We start from the raw sequence: 8,937 nt of genomic DNA on the forward strand, positions 1-8,937 counted from the left end.
AATAATTTCCTTAAATTGATCTATAATAAATCTAAAATAACACCCAAATGCGATGAGGATCAAGGAGGGCATTTGTTCTGATGAGCACCGGGTGATGTATGGAAGTGTTGAATCACTGCATTGTACACCTGAAACTAATATTACACTGTGTGTTAACTAAGTGGAATTAAAATAAAAACTTAAGGGGCACCTGGGTGGCTCAGTCAGTTGAGCATCACACCCGAATTCAGCTCGGGTCACGATCTCACGGTTCGTGGAGTTCAAACCCCACATCAGGCTCTGTGCTGACAGCTCAGAGCCTGGATCCTGCTTCCGATTCTGTGTCTCCCTCTCTCTCTGCCCCTCCCCCGCACACACACACACACTCTCTCTCTCTCTCTCTCTCTCAAAAACAAACATTAAAAAAATTTAATAGGGGCGCCTGGGTGGCGCAGTCGGTTAAGCGTCCGACTTCAGCCAGGTCACGATCTCACGGTCCGTGAGTTCGAGCCCCGCGTCAGGCTCTGGGCTGATGGCTCAGAGCCTGGAGCCTGTTTCCGATTCTGTGTCTCCCTCTCTCTCTGCCTCTCCCCCGTTCATGCTCTGTCTCTCTCTGTCCCAAAAATAAATAAACGTTGAAAAAAAAAATTAAAAAAAAAATTTAATAAAAACTTTAAAAAAAGGAAATAATACCAAAGTATTCCGCACTTTATTTGAACGTCTAACCAAGGAATGAGATAACTATATATACAGCCCATGGATAAAATTCTATTTTAAAAGTCTGAATGTTTTAGTATCATATGTGAACATAACCCAAGTGAATTGTCTTCTCTATTAATTACCTCACCCAAGCTCTGTTTATTCTGCCAAGAGATATCTTGAAGCAGCACCCGACTCTCTGTCCTGTCGTCCACTGCTGCAGTTCCGACCCTCATCCTCTCTTACTTGCTCTTGCTTTCTGGGCTTTTCTTTCTGCTTCCCATTAGAGAAACTTGGTCACCAGGGTTCTTGTTTGAAAAAATAGTACAAGTGATTCATGTCAACTCCTTGTTTAAAAATTTCCACTGCGCAACATATTGCCAAACTCCAAGATAACGTTCAAACACGTGAGCGCCTTAAACGTCTAACACTGGTCAAAATGTATTCCTTCATCACTTGACGCTCTACCCTGCATGTACCCTGAACTTGAGGCACATCAGTGTCACCATTTATAAAGTTGGTCTTTTGCCTGTAAGATATCGTGTCCATCCTTGTGAGGATGACAAGGTGTTTTGCTACGGTCTGCGTTATGTGGGCGAAGAAACAGAGCTTCATGATCCAGCCCGGGGTCGCAGAGCTGGTAAGCCAGAGAAAGGAAGATGATCTAGAGATCAAAAGCTTCTGAAACAGTTCCTGAAGGTGATAACTTAAAGAATGACAGGTTTAGACAAATATGGTGAAAACTCGTAGATAGAGGCCCAGCATCTATCCCATTATGCTTCTAGAGACATGGTTCTTGTTCTTGGCTTCGCATTAAGATCATGGGTGGAGTGTTAAAAAACCGATGGCCCAGTATCCCCCCCAGAGAATCTTGTGTCATTGATCTGGAGTGCAGCCTGGCATCAGGATGTTTAAAGGCTCCACGGATGATTCGCATGTGCAGCCAATGTCAAGAACAACTGTTCTAGACCAGCTGTTCTCAGACTACATTCTTTGGACCAACAGCATCAACATCACCTGCGAACCTGTTAGAAATGTAAATTCTCAGGCCTCACCCCAGATGTGAATCAGAAACTTGGGAGGGGGCCCACCATCTGTGCTTTCACAGGCCCCCCCCCCCGGGAGATTCTGATACAGGCTAAAGTTCGAGAATCATTGCACTAGTCTAACACATTTAAAACTTTTTGGATTGGAACCTACAGTAATAAACGCATTTTAGATAGTGTCCCAGGACATTTCCATATTACATGGTCTTTACTTATATAACTGAAACGACATTTTCATGAAATGTTAGTAACTCTGAATGCACACTGTGATTTTTTTACTCTATCCCATCCCATTCCATTTCATTAAAAAATATGAGTCATGGGACGCCTGGGTGGCTCGGTCGGTTGAGCGTCTGACTTCGTCTCAGGTCATGATCTCACGGCTCCTGAGTTCGAGCCCCGCGTCGGGCTCTGTGTTGACAGCTCAGAGCCTGGAGCCTGCTTCATATTCTGGGTCTCCCTCTCTCTCTCTGCCCTCTCCTGCTCATGCTGTCTCCCTCTGTCTCTCAAAAATAAATACACATTAAAAAAATTGAAAAAATATGAGTCGTGACACCCTAAATTAATTTCATAATCCATTACAGAGGTTGGAAAATTAAGATCTACATTGCATGGACTCCGTGGCGACCGGTTCTGTGTGTATACAAGGTCTACCCAATCCGGTGCATGCATGTAAGATATGGAAGACAGAATTTTCCTACGGTAGCATTAACACAGGATCCCATGTCGAGGAACTAGATTCATGGGTGTTGAGAGACAGGGGGTGGGGTGTCAATTTTTCTGATGTCGATCATAGCAGGCATGGTGTGGTTCTGCAGTGGCACTGGTGATGATTGTTCTGATTGTAGCAGCTTTTTTTTTTTTTATGGCAGTGGCTAGATGGTTCTGGAACGAGAAGCTTCCTGATGTAGAGGAAATAGTAGCTTCCCTGGTGGCTTTCCCTTCTGCAGTCCGGCTTTGGGATTTGCTCAAGGAATCTCAGCTTAGAGTTTGTTTCTTCACCTTTCCCAATGATTCTGAGTGATTAAGAAACGGCAAGCACTTAATTGTTTCTGGGGTATAAAGTTTGGGGCAGACACAGGTAGGAGAGGAAACCGGAGAGGCAGATCACAAAGGATCTTGTATGCCGTATTATTTGGAATTTGGAATTTTTCCTGTAGTTAATGGAGAGCCATTACCTACTTTTAAGTGGAATTTTCAGAACTGACTTTTAGCCAGATCAGCGCTACCCAAATTGTGGTCCGCACATCATTGCTGGTCCAAGAACGATCTGCAGTAAATACATACATCGAGATAAAGTATTTGAACATTTTTAGAGCAAGTTGATGCTGCTGCCACATCCAAATGAGGAATGAGTTGACTTTGACAAAGTATCAGTACGCCATCTATTAGGAAAAAAAACAAAAGATCATGCTTCACCATAGGTAGTTTGAGAAGCACAGAGCTACATTATTCTGGAAGTTATATGGAAACTGAAAAGAAGGTATAAAGACATCGGGAGCTTTCTAGTCAAAAGGACATCTAGTCAAAAGGGACTGTCATCTCTGAAGCAGAAAAAGGCATCCAGATTTTTAGTGTCTGTGAGGTATACATTTCTTCACTGATGGTTACGTAAGCTGGTAGTAAGTTCAGTGTTGTCTACAAATCTCTTTCTTTTGACTTTCATCTTCAAAGATAGTTGAGGGGCGCCTGAGTGGCTCAGTCGGTTGAGCATCCGACTTCGGCTCAGGTCATGATCTTGCGGTTTGCGGGTTCGAGCCCCACGTTGGGCTCTGTGCTGACAGCTCGGAGCCCGGAGCCCGCTTCGGATTCTGTGTCTCTCTCCCTCTCTGACCCTCCCCTGCTCACACTTTGTCTCTCTCTCTCCCAAAAATAAACATTAACAAGATTTAAAAAAAAAGAGATAGTTTAGCTAGATACAGCTATTTTTCTCTCAAGTCCCCATTATCTTCCTTGATCTTTGGATTAAGAGTATGATGCCAGTCGAACTGTCTTTAATCTGCTAATTTCTTCCTACATAGCAATGAAGATATTCTTTTAGTCTTCGATACATAGCAGCTTCACGATGATGTGTCTGAATATGGGGGTTTTTGGGGGGGGATTTATTTTTATTTATTCAGCTTGAGATTTGGTATGATTCTCAATGTCATTATCTTTTCCAATGTTATTTCTCTTCCAGGCTTTGTGTTCTCCTCTCCTGGAATTTCTACTAGAGATGGAATAAACATGTTTGTTTTCAGATTCAAGGTCTCTTAACTGTGCTTTGTTTTTGTTTTTACCATGTTCACTGAGTTGGTTGCAATTACCAACAATTTTTTGAAATGAAAAAACTATATCCTATTATTTCTGAAAATGTTATGCCACTGAGTTTCAAATCTTTGTTTTCTTGGTAATTCCATTATATGAAGTTCAAAATAATAAATATTCTTCATGTTTGTTTACGCTGATTTTCATTCATCATGGCTGGTTTTCTTGTCTTGACTGTATATATGCCTATGTTATTTTAATTGTAAGATCGTGCTTGGTGGAAAAGGAGGCAATATTTATGTGTGGAAATCCTATGTAGCCAATTTTGAGGATGGGTCCCTTCAGTGGGATTTTGAATTTTCTCTTCTAGGTCTCTTGAAGTGTAATCAATTCGAGGTCAGTTTTCCACTTGTATACTGATTTCTTCGGAGTTCCTTGGATCACTCAGTGTCTTAGGATAAGATAGAATATCTTATTTATGAGTGTGATATATCAGTAAATGGGAACTGACCACCAGATTTCCGCTGTGCATGTGCGTGGATTTTTCCACAGCGCCAAGCAATTCTCCAAACACCAGCTGGGTGTCCTACAACTCAGTTCTGACACTGTCTATCTGGAAATAGCATCAGATCTCACAGGTTAAGGGTTTAGTCCCACGAGACTCTCCCAGCCCCCACACTTCAGGTGCCAATGACAAATCCAGATTGTCGCCTGTGCTTCTGACCAACCGGTTATAAATCAGAGGTTCCCACAACTCCTTCCTTAGGTTTGGCAAATTTGCTTGAGTGACTCACAGAACTCTGGAAACCCATTTACCCCCAAGATTACTGGTTTATTATAACAGGACATAATAACTCAGGAGCAGCTAGACAGAAGAGATCCACAGGGCAAGGTATGGGGAAAGGGTGCAGAACTTCCACGCCCTTTCCAGGCCTGCCACTCTCCCCACATGTTCGCGTGTTTACCAATCCCGAAGCTTTCCAAGCCCTATCTTTTGGTGGGGGGCGCTTATAGAGGCTTTCTTACATCATTGGCCATCGGTGATTGAACGCAATCTTCAGGCCCTTTCTCCTCCCCGGAAATCAAGGAGATGGGATTGAAACTTCCAACCCTCTCATCACAGGACTGGTTCTACTGGTGACCAGACCCACAATTAGGTGTTTTCCCAAAGTCACCTCATGAACATAACAAAGACATCTTTATGGCTCTCATGAAAGGAAATTTAGGAGCTCGGTGCCAGAGCCAAAGATGAAGACCAAGTATGTATATGTGTATATGTATACGTATATGTACATATATACACGTATATATATGTATACATATACACATATATATATGTATATATATGCACGTGTATATATGTGTATATATATATACATATATATGTGTATATATACATATATGTATATATATATATATTGTCCAAAATATGATTCTAGATTTATGAGACATATATATATAAATAAAATTATATATATATATAATTATAAATAAAATTATATATATATTTCTCATTATAAATCTAGAATCATATTTTGGACAATATATACATAGATATACATAAATATACATATATATACACATATATACATATATATATACATATAAATATACATATATATACATATATATAGTCCAAAATATGATTCTAGATTTATAATGGGAAATATATATATATAAATAAAATTATATATATCTTTATCAATAAAATTATATATATATATTTCTCATTATAAATCTAGAATCACATTAATATATTTTCTGAAACCGGATTATCATTGCATTTCTAGGATAAAACCTACTTGGTTGCATTTCTTGGTCAAACCCTCGATGTTCTTATTTTTGTTTTGTTTTGCCTTCAGTACACTGCTGGATTTTACCTCACGAGATGTGTAGGATTTCCTTTTCTTATGTTTTCCTTCATAAATTGTGTGTGCGTGTGCGTGTGTGAGTGTGTGTAGGGAGAGAGCAGGAGAGCAATGAATTGAATCCTGAAGTCTTTGTGGCTTCAGACAACAAATGTTTGTTTCTTGCTCGTACACAATCTGCTTCAAGCTGGGCATCTCTTCAGAGCAGCTCTCCCCGGAGCAGTGATCCAGAAGGATCCGGGCTGTTTCTGTTTTATGATGTTGTCATGGCTTCTAGGTCTCCACAGCAGGAGAAGAAAGAGGGCAAAAATGGGAAAGGGGCTTTTGACTTCCTCAGCCCAGAAGTGACCGTGGGCAAAAGCTAATCACAGCCCTCCACACAGTCGCAAGGGTATGGGAAGGTGCAATCTTTCAGGTGTTAGGAAGGAAAGGAAAACTATACGTCGGAGAGCATAAGTGACGTCTGATACACAGGTAGTGTAGATCTGTGCCCTATTGTTGCAGGGTTTTTTACCACAATACCCGGGATTTGTTGTCTCCCCGCCTCGAAGAATGGAGAGGTGCACACAAAATAAACAGCAGGCAGAAATTTATTAGAACGTAAGATTAGAAAGGAAGAGTAGAGGAAAGCTCCCTTTGCCGAGAGGGGACATTGGCAAGTGAACGCCTGAGGACTACAGGCAGGGGTCCTTGTGGTACAAGGTTCTGATTGCCCCTCCTTTCCCTTCCCCCTCGTTCCTTCCCAGATCCCACCCTTATGGGCTGGACAACTCTAGCTGCTGCGTTGTCCATTCCTGATTGGCTCGTTTCCATTGTACGGGGGGTGGTGGTGGGGGGGGGGGTGGTCTATGGCCATACCGTTCCTTGTGGGTCATAGGGTTTTCTGGTCCATTTATTTTTAGTCAGGTCTTTTGTCAGATTCCTGAGGGTGTCTGTGACATTCTTAAGAAGAGCCTTACACCCAAGGGGGTTTGCTGTGGTCAGGTACTCCCAGCATTGTTCCAAAATACGTCTTTCCCCACCCAGGGACCTCGGGTCCTAATCCTTTCCCTGTCTGCCTATTTTATTCTATCTTTTTCCTATCATACTATTAGGGTAGACACCTTCTATTCTCAAGGGAGACTTTTTTCTCACCTAAATCCAGATCGAGGCACTAACCTTTGCAGGGGTTTATATCCTGTCTATACCTCCGAATAGAGTACACAGTTTTGACAGCCTGTGTTTTTATTCAGGGATCTTAATTCCACCTATTTGCCTCACAAGGGCCTTGGTGCCTCTCCAAGTGGTTAAAATATGCAAGTCTTTTATCTACTGATGTAGGTAATGCTCTTAGGGTAGCCAAAGCACGAGTGCCTATGTATTTAGTAAGTTTCCTTTTAAGTTTTGACTCTTGGGGATTCCTTCCTTCCTAAACGTTTTATTTTGCTGTAATTTCTAACTTAAAGAAAAATTGTAAAGATGAAATCCCAGCCCAGCTCCACCGAGGCTATCCCTGAGTCCACAGAAAGCTAAACTAACAGTCATGACCTTGGCTTACTGGGATATCCATAGACTCCTCATACTATCCACCTGCTTCTGGAATACCCAGATGCAAACTGTGAGGAAACGAAGTATGTGATGAGGGCTGCTCCAACTATGACAGAAGCCAGCGGCTGCATGAGACATTCAACTTGAGCCTGGGCTCTTTCAGCCTGCCCTGTTTGATTGATAAAGCTCGCAAGATCATCCACAGCAATGCTGTCCTTCCCCGCACTGCTCACAAGCACAACCTATGAGAGGAAGCGGAAGAGAAGATTCGTGCGGACGTTTTGAAGAACTACGTTACAGACACCTCCAACCAGCTGGCCAGTGTTTGCTACAGCCGTGACTTTGAGACCCTGAAGCAGGAGGACTCGGAGGGGCTCCCTGAAAAGAGGAGGCTCTTCTCACAGTTTCTGGGGAAGAGGCCACAATTCGCAGGGGACACGATCACCTTGCTTCTGGCATCCTTGGCCTGCACCGTATATTTGAACCCGAGTGCCTGGATGTGTCAGACACGAAAGACTTCATCACCCTCTGGCCCGAAAAAGATCTCCGCTTACGTAAAGCCCACCTGCCTCCTCCCAGGCCCTATGCACGGAATGACTGCCATGTAGGGCAACAAGTCGGGCCCTGTTGAGGCCAGGAGATAAGAGCCAGGAGCTCGTACTGCCCCGCTGGGGACCTGGGGAAAAGCTAGACCTCCTTGCACTCCAGAATCACTCTTCTTGTTCCTTTCTACTTCTTTTCTTTCCTTCTTTTCATGGTTGTCTCTGCTTTGAGGCGCCCAACTGGACCCCTCACCTGTAGGGCTCAGCCCTGAGCTCCCCGACATTGCCCTGAAGACCAGTATTGGCCTGGTATGCAGGCCCTGCTCCCCCCAGCACGGTCCTCGCCCCAGTCCTGCCTGGTCCCCAGTAAAGCCTTAATCATACATGCGCACACATGATTTATGAAGGAGAATCTAAGGGAAGAAAATCCTAGACCTATCTCATGAAGCACACGTTATCATATCCAGTTCAACAGTACCAAAAACAAAACAAAAGAAAAAAATGAAAACATCTCAACTGTATCAGTTGTATTTTACAACCGTCTGTATTTTCTACGTTTTGACATCTTGGAGCCTTGCTAATCTGGAGAGACTTCCCCTCCCAGGGCGAGCTAATTTCTAGAAATTGTAAACAACTTGCCCGCCGGCGTGCCTTTCACCTGCAAACCAACTAATCCATATCCCCAACCACTTCCTTCAGTCTCTCACGCGTGAAGCCAATATTCCCCCTGCCCTAAATCACCCCAAGGTCAGGTACAGGACGACTGGGGACCACCTCTACAGCCTGCTAAAAGTATTCAAACTCACCAATCCGAAAAGGCTGACCTTGCCTTGCCCATTCCTTGCCATCAAAACCACAATCAAGCCTGGCAACCATATTGCCCCTTCACTCCTTCTGCCCCCTGACTGACACCGGTACTTCCCTCTGTGGCCCCCTATGGCGTGACATGCTCTTTCCTCTTGGGAACTATGAGTAATAAACTCTCATTTGAAAAGCAGTTTTCTCATGCCTGTCGCCTTACCGTGCCTG

General features: G+C 43.3%; 1 pseudogene; it reads left to right on the plus strand.

Moving 5' to 3' along the window:
* The first annotated feature begins 7,361 nt into the window (after nucleotides 1-7,361).
* Nucleotides 7,362-7,974, plus strand: LOC123594350 (annotated as a pseudogene).
* Nucleotides 7,975-8,937: the final 963 nt, after the last annotated feature.

This window comes from Leopardus geoffroyi, chromosome X, assembly GCF_018350155.1.
Source record: "Leopardus geoffroyi isolate Oge1 chromosome X, O.geoffroyi_Oge1_pat1.0, whole genome shotgun sequence".
NCBI classification, from domain to species: domain Eukaryota; kingdom Metazoa; phylum Chordata; class Mammalia; order Carnivora; family Felidae; genus Leopardus; species Leopardus geoffroyi.